This window comes from Quercus suber, unplaced genomic scaffold, assembly GCF_002906115.3.
Source record: "Quercus suber isolate HL8 unplaced genomic scaffold, Cork oak 2.0 scaffold_70, whole genome shotgun sequence".
NCBI classification, from domain to species: Eukaryota; Viridiplantae; Streptophyta; class Magnoliopsida; order Fagales; family Fagaceae; genus Quercus; species Quercus suber.
In genome coordinates this window covers 74,965-95,000 of record NW_027069535.1, presented here as the reverse complement: position 1 = coordinate 95,000, position 20,036 = coordinate 74,965, and the positions used below count along the sequence as shown (strand labels likewise).

Here is a 20,036-nt window from a genome sequence, read left to right as displayed (position 1 = left end):
CTTGGTTACAAAACCCTATGGTGCAAATACACAGCAACTTCTTCATGGAAGATGAACTAGGTCAAGAACCTTGTCTGTTGAGCACAATTTGCATAAACAGAGATTGCTCAATGATAATCCAACTTGTGTCACCCAAAACGGCTCTTAAAATAATCATTTTATATGTTTAGGGTTAGAAGAAAAGAAAGCCCAAAAACATATTCACGGATCCCAAGAAAATCATATTGGAATTCTGACTTTTTAATTCTCGACAGATAGCAGGTGTCGAGGTAGCTATCGAGAGGTGTCGAGCTTTAAAAATTCTGCACTTCAACTTGCTTTCTCTTGGACAGACTTGATGACTTCAACACTTGACCTTGAAACATTGTTTCTTGAAGTATTAAAAACACCTAGAACTACCCAATTACAAGCAGAGTGCGTTTTGTCAAAGGATTAGCCAATTTACATAACTAAGTGACATATGTTCTTAAACAAGTTAAAACATATATGTCCTAACAATCTCCCCCTTTGGCAATCCGTGACAAAACCACAACAAACAAATGAGCATATGAGAGAAGTCATAAATCACTCAACTCATATTCATTTGTTGAATACAATAAAATCTATCCTAACACAAACTCTTGAAAAACTTTGCAAGAAGAGAGCTTATGATAAGTAGACTTTGACAACCTGTATTTCTGAAACACTTTAAACAAAACTCATCAAGGTATCTTAGTGTGAAACAGAAATAATAGATTGCATACAAATATAAAGAACATGTGTATAAAGATAGAAAAGAAACAACACATGAAGAGAGAGGTGAAATAAACATACATCAACATATATAAGATATGAGATAAGTACAATGTATGTAAAAATGGTCAAAGGACCTCATATACAAGACCAATGTATATCTAAGAGATAAGAAAAGAAAAAAATACATATAGCCTCACTACATCCCTCAAGTATAACAACACTCCCCCTATCAAAAATGTAAAACCTTTGTGATGGCCAAATCACATTGTACCTGCACATGCATCAAACTATAGCAAAGAATATTGCGTGTTGTGTGTGAAAAACATCGCAAGATTGCATATGTGTATAGATGTTATGACGATCTAAGATATGAGAAAGTAACTTTCAACTCACACACAATCATAACTGTTTGATGGGGACTATCACCTTCGAGGTACATCCTATAACTCCCACATCTCCTAGAATACACGCTTGCAACCATATATAAAGCATTTTTAATCTTTTTGCTTTTTATTTTTCTTTGCATGTTTTCTTTTATTTTAGCATATCATACATGGGTATATAAAGAGAGAAAAGAAATACCCAAGATATTAAGCATTTGACATCGCACTTTTGCTATGCCGAAGCATACGAATGTCTTTGACACTGCACTTTTGCTATGCCGAAGCATACAGGTGTCATATTATGATTGGCGGGCACCAGTGGTGAGATGGTTATTTATGCCTTTTTCTTAGGATTTTCTAGTCCTACCCGTCAAAAAGAGTGAAATGAGTGTTAAATTTTAAGATATAACCTAATCTTACTCATCACAAACAAGAGCCACATAGCTCACTTGCTTAGTTGTGCATAGAGATGCTCATCTAAGCTACAAGAGATACAAAGTTTAGAAAACTTTGTTTCATTGGCCATCCAAGGTACACAAGTACCAAAGTACACATAACACACACTGTTTTTGTATTTTTCTGATTTTTCAAATTTTTTTTTTTTAAAAAAAAACATAAACAAACTGAAAGTAAATACACAAAACATGTTAAACAAAATAATGCAAAAACTAGATGCAAATGCATGAGGAAGAGGGACAAGAGACGGAGATCAATCCATGAAGATGACACCAATGTTTTGCCGAAGGAATTCAAAACGTTTGCTGTCAAGAGGTTTGGTGAACAAATCAGCCTTTTGATCATCAGTGTGGATAAACTCAAGAGTGAGAGTACCATCTTCGATAAGCTCCCTAATGAAGTGATGTCGAATCTCTATGTGTTTGGTTTGAGAATGTTGAACCGGATTCTTTGAGATATTGATGGCACTGGTATTGTCACAGTAAATAGTGAGATGCTCTTGACAAATACCATAATCATGGAGGAGTTTTTGCATTCAGAGGAGCTGGGTGCAGCAGCTACCAACAGCGATGTACTTAGCTTCTGCAGTGGATAAGGAGATGGAGTTCTGCTTTTTGCTCATCCAAGAGACAAGATTGTTACCCACATAAAAGCAACCCCCCGAGGTACTCTTTTATCATCAGCATTTCCAGCCCAATCGGCATCAGAGTACCTAGCTAAGACACCATTAGTGTCCTTGCTATACCACACACCGAACTCAGCAGTGGTTTTGACATACTTTATAATTCTTTTTAAAGCAATCATGTGAGATTCTTTGGGGTTAGCCTGATATCTAGCACACACACCAACACTATAACTAATGTCAGGTCTACTAGCAGTAAGGTAAAGGAGACTACCTATCATGCTTCTATAGAGAGAAGGATCAACACTCTTGCCTAACAAGTCTACGGAGAGTTTAACATTAGGGCTCATAGGGTTCTAACAGGACTAGCAGAATCCAAACCAAACTTTTCACAAGATTCTTAGCATATTTAGATTGAAAAAGAAATATACCTGAGTCTTGTTGGCGAATCTGCAATCTTAGGAAGTGAGTCAGCTCTCCAATCATGCTCATCTCGAACTCGGCTTGCATGAGTTTTGAGAAGCCATGAGCCAGTTCATCCTCAGTCGACCCAAAGATGATATCATCAACATAGACTTGAGCAACTATCAACTCCGCATCTTCCCTTTTTATGAAGAGGGTTTGATCAGCCTTCCCTCTTGTGAACCCATGTGATACAAGATATTGTGTGAGTCTATCATACCAGGCTCTAGGAGCTTGCTTCAACCCATAAAGTGCCTTTTTAAGGTACAGCACATGATCCGGAAAGTGTGGATCAATGAATCCTTTTGGTTGAGCCACATAGACATCCTCTTTGAGTAACCCATTCAAGAAGGCAGTCTTTACATCCATCTGATAGAGTTTGAAGTTCAGTTGACATGCTAGAGCAAGAAGAATTCTGATTGACTCCATTCGGGCAACTGGGGCAAATGTCTCATCATAGTCTACTCCTTCCATTTGTGAGTATCCTTGAGCCACAAGTCGAGCTTTGTTGCGAATCACATTTCCTTCTTCATCAGTCTTGTTGCGGAATATCCACTTTGTACCGATGATGTGTTCTCCTTCCGGTCTAGGTACTAGAGTCCAAACATCATTCCTTTGAAACTGGAGTAATTCATCATGCATTGCTTCAACCCAACTTTCATCTTGTAATGCTTCCTCAACTTTCTTAGGTTCAACCTGTGACAAGTAGCAGGAATAAGACACAAAGTTAGCAACACATTTGTCAACTGTACGTTTCCTTAATGTGAGTTCATTCATGTCTCCCACAATGACTTCTGGAGGATGATTTAATTTGATTCTAGATGAAGGTCCCTTCTTTTCTTGAGATTCAGACTCTGGTGAAATGGGTAAGCCTGCAGGGTCTTCCACAATACTGGGAGTACTGGGAGTACTTGGAGAAGCAGGTTCTTGTTCAGTAATGTCTTGAACTTCCCTAGGCTCAGAAGGAAGAATTTCCTTGGGAAGTCCCTCAGTGCCCTTCTCAGTCATTGACTCTGAAGACTCATCAATGACGACATTTACTGTCTCCATTACCTTCATAGTTCTTTTGTTGTACACTCGATAAGCCTTGCTTGTAGAAGAGTAACCAAGAAATATGCCTTCATCACTCCGGGAGTCAAACTTTCCCACATTCTCTCTATCCTTGAGAATGAAGCAGGTACTTCCAAAAATTCTGAAGTACTTCACATTAGGCTTCCTTCCTTTCCACAACTCATAGGGAGTCTTTTTGGTACCGGGTCTGAAATATACCCTATTTACTGTATGACATGCAGTGTTTACAGCTTCTCCCCACAAGTTTCTAGCCACATCTTTGTTATGCAGCATGGCTCTAGCCATCTCTTGAATAACCCTGTTCTTCCTTTCTACCACACCATTCTGCTGAGGGGTAATAGGAGCAGAGAATTCTTGAGATATACCCGATCTTGTGCAGAAGGACTCCATGTATGAGTTCTCGAATTCCTTCCCATGGTCACTCCGAATTCGATCAATCTTCAGGCTCTTTTCATTTTGTAGTCTTGTGCATAAAGCTTCAATGTGCTCAGGAGCATCAGACTTGGATCGTAGTAGAATGACCCAAGTGTATCTGGTGAAGTCGTCTACCACAACCATGATGTATCTCTTACCCCCAAGAGACTCAGTTCTGGTTGGACCCATAAGATCTAAGTGCAACAGCTCCAATGGTCTGGATGTAGCTGTCGTCTGAGTGCCTGGATGCTTAGCTTTTGTCTGTTTTCCAAGCTGACATGGTCCACACACCACATTGCTGATTCTACTAAGCTTTGGTATTCCCAAGACTGACTCATGCTTAGATACAATAGATAGATGCTTGTAACTAGCATGTCCCATTCGTTGATGCCACAGATCTTCATTAGGCAAACGAATGCTGTTACACACAATATCAGCATCAGGAACCAATCCATAGCAGTTGTCCAAAGTGCGAACCCCACTAATGAGTTTCTTTCCAGACTCATCCATGACAAGACACTTTCCTTTTGAGAATAGCACCATGAAGTCTTGATCACATATCTGACTAATGCTCAACAGGTTCACCCTTAGACCTTCTACATAAAGGACATTTGCAATGTCTGGCAGTCCTGGCAGAGATATAATCCCTTTCCCTTTAATTTGTGACTTGCTTCCATCACCAAAGGTAACATTGCCACCTTTCTTAGACTCAAAGATCTTGAAGAGAGATCTGTCTCCAGTCATGTGTCGTGAGCAGCCACTGTCAAGATACCATAGACATGTGTCCATTACCTTGAATGCAGACTTCATCATGAAACATACTTCATGCTTAGATGATAAATCAGAGGGAATGGTTCTTTCTCTCAACTGCCTTTTATGAGCTAAGCCTATAACTTTCACTCTTCTCAGACGAACTCCTTTGCACATTTTCATTCTGAGACAGTCTAGTTTCTTCTTAGCAAAACTGAGATCTTTTCCAAAAGTCGTCATAAGAGAATTCAAATAACTTTTAGACTTGTATTTTCTGAGACACTCAAGCAAATAGTGATTAGAAAAACAAGATGTATTTGAAAACACAGATCTCATCAAGCAGGTTACAGCCAATGACAACAGGGGTCAATGGATCAACACAGCAAAGATTAAACCCTAATCAGAGTGTTCCTGCTCTGATACCACTTGTTTGGTCACAATCTGAATGACCCCTAATTAATTAATTAATTACCAAGTTATTAATTAATCAATTTAACATGCAAATACGTGGAAGCACAAACAAATCACCAAATACTAAATATGCAGCGGAAAAATAAATGACACGGTGATTTGTTTAGAATGGGGAAACCCTAATGGCAAAAACCCCACCGGGTGATTTTCAGGTCACCACTCCCGAAACTCCACTATTATCAAATCAAGCAGTTACAAGAAAGGAATCCCAAGTACCTTACCAACCTACAGTTGAACCCTTACCCCAATTTCCAATTGGACTTGATCTGTAGTGACAGTCTCCACCTTTGATGCACGGCTCCCAAGTACGTGACTAACCAATGTGCGGATCTAAGTACGCGACTTCAGAACACCAACTTGAGGAAGAATGGTTGGCTGCAAAGTTCTTCAGTTCATCCACATGATGAATAGCAGGAAGATGCTTGGTTACAAAACCCTATGGTGCAAATACACAGCAACTTCTTAATGGAAGATGAACTAGGTCAAGAACCTTGTCTATTGAGCACAATTTGCATAAACAGAGATTACTCAATGATAATCCAACTTGTGTCACCCAAAACGGCTCTTAAAATAATCATTTTATATGTTTAGGGTTAGAAGAAAAGAAAGCCCAAAAACATATTCACGGATCCCAAGAAAATCATATTGGAATTCTGACTTTTTAATTCTCGACAGATAGCAGGTGTCGAGGTAGCTATCGAGAGGTGTCGAGCTTTAAAAATTCTGCACTTCAACTTGCTTTCTCTTAGACAGACTTGATGACTTCAACACTTGACCTTGAAACATTGTTTCTTGAAGTATTAAAAACACCTAAAACTACCCAATTACAAGCAGAGTGCGTTTTGTCAAAGGATTAGCCAATTTACATAACTAAGTGACATATGTTCTTAAACAAGTTAAAACATATATGTCCTAACACTTCTTAGGCACAAGCAGCACCGGCATCGCGCACGGACTCATGCTTTCTCTCACATGTCCTTTGGTCAGCAACTCCTCAACTTGCCTTTGAAGTTCCTTTGTCTCCTCCGGATTACTCCTATAGGCTGGTCGGTTAGGAATTGTCGCACCTGGCACAAAATAAATTTGATGCTCTATTTCTCTAATAGGTGGCAATCCACTAGGAACATCATTAGGAAACACATCCTCATATTCCTGCAACAAAGAGACAATAACACTAGACAAAGATTCGTCAAGTTCATTAGTACTAAAACATACCTCTTTGTACAATAGTACAAATATAGGCTGGTTTGTATAAAAAGCACTCTTAACATCACTCGCCTTAGCATAAAAACTCCCTTATTTTTTTGTTTTCCTCTCATTTTTTCCACTCTCTATTTTCTTTTCACTCTTTTTTTTGTTTTCACTCTCTTTTTTCTGTTCACTCTCTTTTTTTCTTTCACTCTCTTTCTCATCATTTTTTTTTGAACTCTCAGTGTCACAATTTTTTTTCAAATCAATCTCTCTTTTCAATTTTATTTGATCTTCATACATTTGTCTTGGAGTCAACGGTACAAGAGTAATGGTTTTATTGTCCTTTACAAAAGAATGTCTATTCTTGAACCCATCATAATTGACCTTTCTGTCAAACTGCCAAGGCCTACCCAATAAAATGTGACCCGCATGCATTGGAACAACATCACAAAGTACTTTATCCTTGTACCTCCTAATTAAAAAAGAAACCAGTACTTGCCTATTTACCTTAACCTCTCCACAATCATTCAACCACTGCAACTTATATGGTCTAGAGTGTTTCAAGGTAGGTAAATTCAATTTTTCCACTAAAGTAGTGCTAGCCACATTAGTACAGCTCCCCTCATCAATGATCATACTACATACCTTATTGTTGACGTGGCATCTAATATGAAAAATATTCTCCCTTTGTTGTTCCATATCATCCTCTTTGACTTGGGCACTTAAAGTACGCCTAGCCACAAGTGACTCACCCTCCACTGGATACTCCACATTATCATCACAAGTATCCTCAAGTGATGGAATCTGATCATCATCTCCCTCACTTTCAGTTTCCACATCTCCATCAATACGTGCAATCATGGTCCTCTTATTTGGGCATTGTGAAGCTATATGACTTACTCCCAAACAACAAAAACACTTAATATCACGATTACGAATTTGAGATTCATTTTTACCTTTGTTGACATTGGGAGCTTCATCTCTCCTTTTTGGTGGTTCGGTTTTGGACTTGAAAACAGCCCCTTCGTCTTTCCTCCCATTTGACCTCCATGAAGTAGAGGGGCTCGGATTTTGAAATTACCGAATTCCTTTCCTTTTAAGTTGTCGTTCCACCTTTATTGCCATGTGCACCATGTCCTCCAACTCCACGTAGTGCTGCAACTCCACCACGTTTGCAATGTCCCGATTCAGCCCATTCAAAAATCTTGCCATAGTAGCTTCTCTATTCTTCTCTACATTAGCCCGAATCATGGCAATCTCCATCTCCTTGTGATAGTCATCCACGCTCCTATAGCCTTGAGTATGACTTTGTAATTTCAGATACAAGTCCCTATAGTAATGACTAGGGACAAACCGCCTCCTCATGGTGGCCTTCATTTCCTCCCATGTCTCAATAGGCCTCTCATAGTTTCTCCTTTTGTTCATCACAAGTTGATCCCACCATATAATAGCATAATCAGTAAACTCAATCACAGCTAGTTTTACCTTTTTCTCCTCGGAGTAGTTATGGCACTCAAAGATGAACTCCACCTTCTTCTCCCACTCCAAGTACACTTTTGGATCATTTTTCCCTTGGAACGATGGTGTTGGAAATTTAGACCCCTTAAACACACAGATTGCGTAGCCTAGATTAATTAACCAAGTTGTTACTTAGTCAAATTATGCAATTCTAGGTTAAAGCAATCAAATAATCATATCAAGATATAAAGCAGCGGAATAATAAATAACACAAGATATGATCACCCAGGAAACTACTCGGTAAAAACCTGAGGAGGATTTGACCCACCGATCCTCAAGGCATAACAGAATTCACTATGAAAGAATTGAAGTTCTTACAGAAGGACTACAAGCTCCCCGCTCGACTTCCTAATGCTACCCACCAGTAAAACTTCCTGACACGACCACGCACAGGCTCCGAATCCACGGACTACTTCTTTCTTGAATTCTTCGATCAGCTACAAGCTCCCCGCTTGCTTTTCTTTTTAAGTTCCAATGGTTGCAACTATAATGATCTTCAAGATGTTGAAATCATCTCTACCTTGAAAACCCTAAGTTTTGTGTAAAGGAAGTCTCCTCAAAGATCTCACACGAGATTCACACAAAACAGCAATGTATGAGCAACAAAGCAATATGGACAACCCTCAAAAACGTGGCTAGGGTTTAGTTTATATACCTAGGGTAAAAACACAAAACCCTAAACGTTTAATGAAGTAGGGCTGAGTTGGAAAATCTGCAGAAAATTCAACCTGTGCGATTTTCGATCGATCGAGTCTATTCTTCGATCGATCGAGCCAGGCCGAAAGTCCCAAGTACTTCTGCAGCCACTCGATTCCAACTTTACAATATTAAACCAACTTTGAGCAATTCTAAACAAGACTAAATACACTGTTTTGATCATGGTTTGCCAACATTACAAATTAGAGTTCTAAATACAAAAACTCCTAAGACCTTAGAACCTAACAAACTCCCCCTTTGGCAATCCGTGACAAAACCCTAATTCACAGCTCAAAGTTTTACAAATAAAAAGCCCTTTACAAAGGTAATGCTCATAAAATCAAATTCAGCCTAACTACTATCCATCAGTTGCAAGTGTAGACAGCAGCTTAGTTGAATCAACCTGTATATTCCTGAAATACTCAACAAACGCATAAACGCATGTGTGACAGAAAAGAGTAAAAACAACAGGTATAACATTCTTGTAAGATCCACACAACACAAAATAAAGACATATAAAAATGAACAAGTCATAAATATAAATCAATACGCAGTGAATCATAAAGCAACAAGAATCAATAAAAAATAAATGTATATCAAACAATGTTACTCCCCCTAACATGAATATCCCAAAAAAAATGATATACATAGTGAAGCACCTAGATACAATCTAAAACAATATCTCCCCCTAACAACAAAAATCTCCACAAGACAAAACTCCAAGTCAAAACTCCACTCCCCCTTTTTGTGACGGAATGCCAAAGAGCAATCATGAGTCGCCATCAAAAGGAGGTGGTGAGGAAGAATGAAGACGTGCTAAATCCACTCGAAGAGCACGAATCTCATCCAGCAAGTCCACCAAAATCTGACCATGAGCCTGCTGAACAGTCATGACAGTCTCCAAAGTACGACGAACATCAAAGTCGGCCGAAGGAGGTGAAGGAACATCAGCAGCAGCAGTATCAGCACCAACTGGATCAGAAATATCCTCACCAGCAGGACCTGCAGAAGAAGAAGGAGGAGGAGGTACGCTACTAGAGGGCTCAGACCTAGGGTGTTTAGAACCAGCTCGAAGATGAGCAGCCCTCTGTCTAAGAAAAGACGCACCGATAGGAGCAATCACATGAACAGGCTCAGAGGAAGGAAAGCCACGAAGCTCAAGATGGAGCAAAATCCTATGAATGAAAATAGGATGAACAAGGGCATGTGAAGAAGATGAACTCCTATAAACCTCGTTCAAAGAACGAAGAAATAGATGGGGAAAACTGATAGGAGCATCAGTAACAAGAGCGTACAAAAATACACACCTCTCAAGAGGAATGGTGTGCACATGAGAAATAGGCCAGATGGAATGACAGGCTATCCTAAAGAAAAGATAATGTAACCCGGAGAGCTCAGCAGAAGTGATCCTAGGATCAGAACCCCACTGGACAGAAGTACCAGTGATGTAAGACAAAACATCGCTCAGCTCGGGAGACTCATCATAAGGATAGACAGGATCCCTAACCAACGGTACCCCTAGAGCAGCAGCCACTACCTGAGGAGTAATGGTGTACCCAACACCTCGTATCCAACTCTTTACCAAAGTGTTGGAATCATAGATGTGGATAGAGATGTTCGAATAGAACTCTCTAATCAAGGCAGACGGTGGAGGAGGATCAGAGATGTCTAACAAAGGTAACCAGCCCCGACGCTCAAAGTTAGCCCTAATGGCCGGATCAAGCTCATCTAACACAACAGAACGCTCAGCCCAAATCTTCCTCTTAAGGTTAAGCTTCTCAAAAAGATCTTGGTTTTTCTCACTCGGAAACCTCTCACGGTCAAAGGAGGGAGGGGATGGAGAGGATGAGGGAAGGGACCTATGGGCTCTAGTTTTCCTAGGCATGATGCTAAGGAAAGAACAGAGACACAAAGAGAAAACCAAAAGAAAAAAAAAAACAAAACCAAAGGCAGACTGCAAGTTAGCACAAAAAAAACAATAGAATTAAAATCTATATGATGCATGAGCAGATACAATGCCATGATGCATGCACTAATGCAGTGAACAACTAAGTTCAATTGAGATTAAATTGACAAAATTGGCTTGAGCAAGGAATTTTCTTAACAAAAACCCCAAAAATTTAACACAAATTGAAAATTTTTAAAACCAAATGATGAATTGAGCATCACAAAACACAACACATAGATTATAATGCTTAATTTCATCAATCCAACAAGCCAATTGCATCAAATTCTACTCAATTTCACAAAATCCCCAAATCGGATCAATTAGGAAACCCTAGATTTTTCAATTTCACATCAAACTCAAAATTGATCAAATTGAACTATTTAAATCATGTCTATAACATGTCCCCACAAAAACCCAATGATCAATTGCATCAATTATGGCTTGAATCAAAAGAAAAAAAAAAAAAAGCAAAGTGCGAAAATCGCCCCTTAAAAGCATGAATGTATGCATGAAATGATGAAAAATAAATCAAAAGGAAGGGCAAAAGGGTCTTACCGGCTTGAGGAGAGAGAGATTGTGCAAAGACTTCGGAAGAAAACGACAAAAATTCACAATACCAAGCTTGCCAACGCGGAGAGAGGAAAAAGGTTTGAAAAGTTTTGAAATAGGATCTTTGAAAAAGTCAGAAAAGTGCCTTTTAAAAACCTTTTTCACGATATTCGATCGATCGAAAATTACATTCGATCGATCGAATGTGACAGTCGTTTTAGAACAAACTAAGGCACTTTTTCGATCGATCGAAAAATGGGTTGGATCGATCGAAATGGTCAGAAGCTCACTAAATTTTTAAAAAAAATCCAGTTTTGAAAGACACAAACCAAAATTTTGTAAAACAACTCCTCAAAGCATTAAATAGTAAAAACAAAATGCATGAGTATGAGATGGAATGCTTTTTCAAAAACCCAAAATTTTTAAACCCAAATTATGTCAAAAACAAGTTTCAATCATTCTCCCATTGAATTTTCTCAAGCAACAAAAATGTTGTGCACAAATCTCAAGATATTTTCAAACTTGGTTGGTCAGACCAAAAACACACACACTAGCATGTACAGTGTTTAACAAAGAGTAACTTGTGTAGTGTGTGATACTAGCAAAAACTTGGGATACATGTGAGGTGATATGTGAATGGCAATCAAACACAAAGTCTACACAATTCATCACATAGAATTTAAAAGAGACTATCACCTAAAGAGTTACATCCTATAACTCCCACATCTCCTAGAACAAAAGCTTGCAATCATGTAAGTTTCTTGTATTTTTGCCTCTTATTTGTATGAGATGGCATTCAGCCTAATAGTACACACCGGTTTGAATTAAGTGAATTGGCATTAAGCCTAATAGTACACACCAGTTTTAATTTATTTTGAGGCTACACCTTATGTTCTTTTTGTGCATGTGCTACACTTTCTCGAGCACAGAATCTTATGATATGCACTAAGGTGTTCATGATTGGCTAGTGAACAGTGGTGAGATGGTTATTTATGCCTTTCTCAAAAGAATCAAGTCCGACAGTTAAATAACATATGACTTCATGATTAAGACAAGGAGAATAAAAACCAAACACATCTTTCCCACACAACATGCACTACAAAGTTTTAACTAGTCAAGTGCAATGAAAAAGTTCATCAAAGTTAAACAAGGTACACAGACCATGATATGTGTCACAAGATAGACCAACCTTGTTTTTCAAAAATCAAGACAAATAGTGTCTAACATAATGTTTGCTTTCTCCCTTTTTTTTTTTTTTTTTTTTTATTTTTATTAAAAGAGAAAACAGATACATCCTAGAATGAAATGCATGAATGTAATGCAATGCAAGTCCTAGAACAAAAACAACAAAAAGACAAAAAACCAAAGAACAATGGTCACCAAAGGAAAAGGCAATTAAGCACAAGGACCATGTCAGAAAGACTCAGTTAGTTCGAGTCTTTTGCATCCAAGACCTTTTGGATGCACCACGAGCATTGGAGTTCATATTCACATTCGAGTGATTCCCAACTCCAGGATTGGAATAAAGGTTTAACACCTTTACCAATTCACCAATTAGTGCCATAGGGTCTTGTGCTTGAGGCACAGGCACTTTTGGTTTAGTTGCTCTCTTATCAGCTTGACGCTTGTAACAATTAGGACGAATATGTCCAGACTTACCACAATAATGACAAACCCAAGCAGGTTTACCATGCATCTTGTCCTTAGATTTGGTAGGCTCCCTAGGTTTAGATTCTCTTAAGTCTACCCTAATCTTCTTAGGTGGTGAAACTTCTACAGGATTAACTACCTCACTCACAGGTGGTTTGACAGTTTCACTCACAACCTCACTAGCAGAAGGTTCAGAAGAAGAAGCAGGAACAAAATTTGTGGAATGTGGAGTAGAGCCAAAGATGCTTTCAACATATCCCAAACCAGATTTATCCGCAGGATACTTTTGAACATTTAACATGTGATCAAGTTTAGAACTAGCAGATCTAGCAATAGATAAATCATGTTCTAAGGTTCTAACTTTATCAAGCAAAAGCATGTTCTCAGATTTAACATTATTTAGAAGCTCATTAGCATCAAACAGTTTAACAAGCAAATTTTTCTTTTCAAGCTCCAGAGAGTCAATTTTCTTTAGGCCAAGATCAACTTTCATAGCATCCTTTGCAGCAATTTTGCAAAGTTTGTTATAGGCCTCTTGAAGATCTGCATCTTCAGAGAGTTCCCCATCAGAAGGGTTCTCTTCAGCAGATACGCTTTCACTGACCATAGCAGTAGCTGTGAAAGCAATGAAGTTTCCATCCTCGTCACACCCGGACTCATCATCAGAAACCTCATTATCACTAAGGGTTACAGCCATAGCTTTACCCTTAGTCTTCAAGAATGTAGGACATTCAGATTTCATATGACCATACCCTTGACAACCAAAACATTGAGGACCCAAAAAATTATTAGAAGATTGACCACCTCTATCATTTGATTTTTCAAAATTATTTACCTTAGTGGGATCATTCTTCCTAAAATTTCTAGGTTCAGCAGTGTTGGTACCTCTTGCCTTTCTATTTGTATTCCTAAGAAAATTCTTAAAGTTTTTTGCAAGATAGGCAATCTCTGTAGCAGAGAGCTCATCATCAAATCCACCACCATCAACATCATCAACTGACTTAAGAGCCATTGATTTGGATTTGTTTACTTTAGGTAGGTCAGACTCATAGGATTGGAGAGATCCTACAAGTTCATCTACAGGGATGGAGTCCACATCCTTGCTTTCAGTAATGGCAGTCACTTTGGGTCTAAAATCTTCAGTTAAAGATCTAAGAATCTTCCTAACAATTTTAGGTTGATCATAGATTTCACCCAAATTAAAAGCAGAATTGACAATATCATTCAGTTTGGCATAAAATTCATCAAAGGATTCATCATCAGACATCCTAATACTCTCAAACCTAGAAGTCAATTGTTGCAATTTATTAATCTTAACTGCCTTTGTGCCTTCATGCACAGTTTGGAGGATTTTCCAAGCAATATGAGCAACCTCAACATTAGAGATCCTCTTAAATTCCTCCATAGAAACAGCATTGAAGATGGCATTCATAGCTTTGCTATTGAAGCCTGCTGCTTCTTTTTCAGAAGTTTGCCACTCACTCACAGGAGTAGTGGGCTTCTCCCATCCGTATTCAACAGAATTCCAAACCCTTTCATCAATGGATTTCAGGAATGCTTTCATCCTTACTTTCCAATAAGCATAGTTGTTCCCATCAAAATGAGGAGGAACAAACAAAGAGTGTCCATGATCCATGACAACTGGGGTCAAGGATCAGCTCAGAGATAGAAATCTCAAGCAAAAAGAGCTACCATGCTCTGATACCACTTGTTGGAAATTTAGACCCCTTAAACACACAGATTGCGTAGCCTAGATTAATTAGCCAAGTTGTTACTTAGTCAAATTATGCAATTCTAGGTTAAAGCAATCAAATAATCATATCAAGATATAAAGCAGCGGAATAATAAATAACACAAGATATGATCACCCAGGAAACCACTCGGTAAAAACCTGGGGAGGATTTGACCCACCGATCCTCAAGGCATAACAGAATTCACTATGAAAGAATTGAAGTTCTTACAGAAGGACTACAAGCTCCCCGCTCGACTTCCTAATGCTACCCACCAGTAAAACTTCCTAACACGACCACGCGCAGGCTCCGAATCCACGGACTACTTCTTTCTTGAATTCTTCAATCAGCTACAAGCTCCCCGCTTGCTTTTCTTTTTAAGTTCCAATGGTTGCAACTATAATGATCTTCAAGATGTTAAAATCATCTCTACCTTAAAAACCCTAAGTTTTGTGTAAAGGAAGTCTCCTCAAAGATCTCACACGAGATTAACACAAAACAGCAATGTATGAGCAACAAAGCAATATGGACAGCCCTCAAAAACGTGGCTAGGGTTTAGTTTATATACCTAGGGTAAAAACACAAAACCCTAAACGTTTAATGAAGTAGGGCTGAGTTGGAAAATCTGCAGAATATTCAACCTGTGCGATTTTCGATCGATCGAGCCAGGCCGAAAGTCCCAAGTACTTCTGCAGCCACTAGATTCCAACTTTACAATATTAAACCAACTTTGAGCAATTCTAAACAAGACTAAATACACTGTTTTGATCATGGTTTGCCAACATTACAAATTAGAGTTCTAAATACAAAAACTCCTAAGACCTTAGAACCTAACAGATGGTATCTTCATTTTGATATTTCCTAGGCCTCTATCAGTTCCATCTTGCCATCTTGGATCTCTTCGGAAACCTCTACCATGCCTTTCTCCCCTTGGCGCAAACCTGCCCTCATTTCTTCAATGAAGCTTGATCCTCTTCATCTTCAAACTCATCGTCATGGTAGTCATCAGAATCATCCACACGCGCACATCTTTCTTGCCTTCTAGCATTAGGGGCTCTTTGGGGACGCTCCTCACGGAAAGAAGCAATAACAGCGTCTTGCCTATCCATCCGATCCCGAATATCATTAAACACCACGTTCATACGTTCAAATTGTTGTTGCATAGCCTGCAACATGATGGATGACTCCTCCCCTCCTCTGTTTGATGCTTCGCCCCTGGAAGACATAATTTTGAAACTACAAAAAAATGTTAGAAATAATTCCTCACAACACTCCCTCACGTGTTTACACTCAAATTATGTCACTCACACTCGTATTTCTCTCTTAAATTGGCTTTTTTTCGATATTAGTCTCACACTCTCTTGCATTTTTCCACTCGTAATTTTTCCTTTTCAGTTCTGCTTAAACTAATAAATTTGATCAAGAAATTCAATTTGTAATATTTAAACTAATACTAATGGCAAGAAAATATGACAGAAATACTAAATCAAAGGAATAGGACAAAAGAAAATAATATTTTGGTCTGAGGGAATTGAAACTACAAACAATTTTTTTTTTTTTTTTTTTTTTTGGAAGCTTGGTGCACAATTTTAACCTAGTGCACGTCACAAAATAAGAACGAGGAACAAAGAACACAAAAGGAACAAGACAGGATGATAACAGGAAACAAAAGATAAAGGGAAAGAAAACTGATTTTAGAACCTGTGCTCTGATACCAAATGATGCGAACCTCAATCGACACGCTTTGAGACCCAACAAAAATATTGGAATACTTGCCCAAGAAAGCTAAAAATTTAGTTTTTTTTATAGAAACCTTGACCCAACGTTTATAATCGAAACGCGAACCAAAGGTATAAGTAATAGACCTTGACCCAATGATTATAATGAATCACGAACCAAAGGTATAAAGTTTGAACACCACAAGGAAGAATCCCTAATAAGTTCACAGTTCTTGAAGAACCAAAAGAAGAGCAAAGCCTCACATTTTCTGATTTTTATTTACTAAATTCTTTATTACAATGAGTGCATGCTATTTATATGACATGACTGGAAATAGAAAATATAGAAAACGTACTAAATAATAAAACCCTAAATAAAAGTTGATTTGGTCTGAAATTAGCAGATCCAAAATAGGAAAAATAGCTAAAAACGTTCTAAATAATAAAAGTCTAAAATTAAGGTAGATCTGGTCCAAAACTAGATGCTCCAGACTAGGAAAAATATCTATTAACTGATATAGAGCTGGAAAATCAATCAACCATTAATCCACACCATAAATCATGCCCAATTAAGCCAGATCAGCCCTCAATAGCTTGGATTAAATTAATTACGCCTTCATCTTCCTTTGGGCCAAGCTTGGAATGTCCTCCGTTAGAATCAGCCCAAATGTCTTGAACAAGCCCATTAAGTGCTTCTTTGATCTTCTTGGATCTTGCTTTAGTAATAGGCCCAACTGGAACATGCAATGGATCCTTGAATGCTTGTTGATTCTCATCAAGTATGGAGATAGAAATCACAAGAGGTTTGGTTGGAGGAAGGGGACAAGAAAACAATGTTTTTTTTTGTCTTTCAACAGTGATAAGATGACAACAAAATAATGAGAATGCTATGGTGGTGGAGGGAAATTAATCTTTGGTTAATTGAGGAAAATGAGATTGCAAACTACTTCAAAGTATCATGAACGATTCGTGTCCAGCAACCCAAGCTAGCTAGTAGCCACTTATTAAAAGACCTCATACAACCATGTATGAAAGATAATGAGAATGAAAGCTATGCAGATTCCCAATTGAGGAAATGAAGTATCAGTGGTGAGAAGAAATCTCTAAAGGTAATTAATTAGGCCTGATGGGAGGGAGGTGGTAACCATGATGCAGAGTTTTTTCAAAGTGGAAGCAAATCTCAAGCAACTGATCACACTCTCATTACACTTATCTTTTAACATCTAGCTAGGTGATTGCTCTTTTAACCATTTCCACCGTATTAGTTTATTAATTTATTTCATGTTGTACATATAAGCATTTTCAAAATTCTAGCCGTCTGGATAAGAAAAATTCTTGAAAATATCATTTCCTATACAAAGTTGCTTTGTTGCCTTAGAAAATAGATTGTTTTTATATTATGATAAATTAACAATTGTACCAAAAGTATAAGTTAGCAAGGCAAAGAATTGTATAAACTTAAGACTACTTACTCTAATATCATAATAAATTACTAATACTCTCAAAAGTTTAAATTGGAAAAGCTGGGAGTAGAGTTCAACCTAATTATGACAACCCTCATTGATATAATAATAAGTTACGAATTGTCCCAAATATTTAAGCTGGTGGAGTGGAGATAGAGCTTGAAAAACTACATGCATTATAAAGATTAAAAAAAAAATTAGGAAAATGGATTAACACTAAAACTATATTACACAAATTTTATAGAAAAAACTTTGTCCTGTTTAATATATTTTTTGTTATATAAAGTGAATTTGCATTATAAAATTTAAGGTGATTTTTATGTTATATGGATGATAAAAGAAAATTTGATATAAAAATTAAAAACAAATAAAATAAATGAGGAATTGAAAATTTTTACTCTAGTTCCTTTTACATAATTTTCATTCATGGTGAAAATTTAGAATATGAATTAAAAAAAAAAAAAGAAAAAGGGTTGAGTAGAATCAAACTCGCAAATTAAGAATGTTTCAATGAAAAAATATAACTGCTAAGGTTGATGGCTGAATTCAACATCAGATAATGGTCAATAGGTGGCAGTCCTAACTAAGGGAGATCGAAGAGATAGATCAATGATTGCTAATTGAAATTCAATACCAAATAGAGACAACGATAGTTTGCGATTCTGGTGGAGGAACATCTACCTTCACTAGACTCAAAGAAAGATTCATCATTTGAAGAGAAGAAACGGGAGAAATAGAGATATTTAAAAGAGAAAAACTATGAAACAAACAAAGCCAAAACTTAAGGAGGAAAATAATATATGAGATGAGTTCAACTTACACCTTGTGTAATTCTATAATTTGAAGAGACAACGATAATTTGCGATTCTGGTGGAGGAACATCTACCTTCACTAGACTCAAAGAAAGATTCATCATTTGAAGAGAAGAAACGGAGAAATAGAGATATTTAAAAGAGAAAAACTATGAAACAAACAAAGCCAAAACTTAAGGAGGAAAATGATATATGAGATGGGTTCAAGTTATACCTTGTGTAACTCTATAAGAGTTACACATTTTTTAAGCCGTAGATTTCTAAAATATCAAACAGTTAAAAGAAAACATTATTATTCATCATTATATCATTAAATACTTACCAAATTAAAAGCGTCCTCATTATCTCTTTCCTTTTTAATTGCTAATTGCGTTTTTTTTTTCCTCTCTCTTTAGTCTTTATTAAGTCCTTTCACTATAATTTTTTTTTCTTCTCCTGCAATTCATCAAACGTTTCTACCCTCATCTTTCTAACCTTTCCGTACTTCAATCAATTTTTTACTCCCTTAAGTAAAACCTCTATCACTTTCCTCATCTTTTTAACAAAATGTTTAAAACCACGAATTCTTGAAAATAACTTCTAATTATTTTAGTTTAGGTTCCTTGTATCTTGTGTTCCAATTTTATTTACTTGATTTTTTAAAATATTTTTTAAAATGTTAGTTGATTTGCAAACAACCTCGTCACCTAAGATACAATCTGATTATTTTATCACTAAGGATAGACTTCTATAAACTTAGGACTTGTATATGGTGTGGTTGCCGGATATATTTTTATCACTAAGGATAGATTTTTAATCCAAACTAATGTACCTCTAAAATTGGCACAACCACGTTAGAGTGAGGGTTCAATGGGTAATACTAATCCACAAGAAGCTTCCTAATCCTAATTTCCTATCACTCAGGTGCCACAATGTACCACTTAATTACGTTGATGGCAAATCAACAACCATATTGTTACTACAGATCCATGAAACTCCAGTGCATCCAACTAATTTTGTAGAAGAATATCAATGAGTTCGATAAAACCATCAGATTCTCTCACACATTTTTGAAACTTTACTCCAAAGAGGTCTAAACTCCATTCATTGTTGCACAATATCACAAGATATGAATCACAGTTTGATTTTGTAGGAAAAAATTTTCGAAGTCTGTGGTTGGATATCGAATTAATATAGGCTTCTATTTTTATGATTTAATCATTTTTTATGTTTTATTGTAATTTTTGTAACTCTAGGAGTTAGGGCAGAAAGATGACGGTAGAAACGTTTGATGAATTGTAGGAGAAGGAGAAAAAAAAAAAAGATTACAGTAAAAGGACTTAATAAAGAATAAAGAGAGAGGGAAAAAAAAAAACACAATTAGCAATTAATAAGGAAAGAGATAATGAGGATGCTAT

General features: G+C 37.2%; 1 pseudogene; it reads right to left on the bottom strand.

Moving 5' to 3' along the window:
• Window positions 1-14,545, bottom strand: part of LOC136067403 (uncharacterized) — a 17,660-nt pseudogene extending 3,115 nt beyond the window's left edge.
• Between the last annotated feature and the right edge of the window lie 5,491 nt (window positions 14,546-20,036).